Below are 252 nucleotides of genomic sequence, written 5' to 3'. Positions count from 1 at the left end.
TTTCTATGATGTAAAATTGTATAGAATAAATGCAATAATTACAAAGAGTTTGTTATGATTGAATATATTGTGCATTAGAATGACATTACAATAACATAGCTTCTGTTTTATAGGAGTTGCCGGGAAAAAACATCAGTCATCTTGTAATCTACACAAATTAACTTAAAGTGTTAGCACAAAAGCTGAGTTAGTGAGTTGGTGGCAATACTTTGTAGGCATTAGCTTAATATTTGTTTCAATACCTTAAAAATC

This window comes from Penaeus monodon, chromosome 28, assembly GCF_015228065.2.
Source record: "Penaeus monodon isolate SGIC_2016 chromosome 28, NSTDA_Pmon_1, whole genome shotgun sequence".
NCBI lineage: Eukaryota > Metazoa > Arthropoda > Malacostraca > Decapoda > Penaeidae > Penaeus > Penaeus monodon.
Note: the sequence above shows the minus strand (reverse complement) of the source record.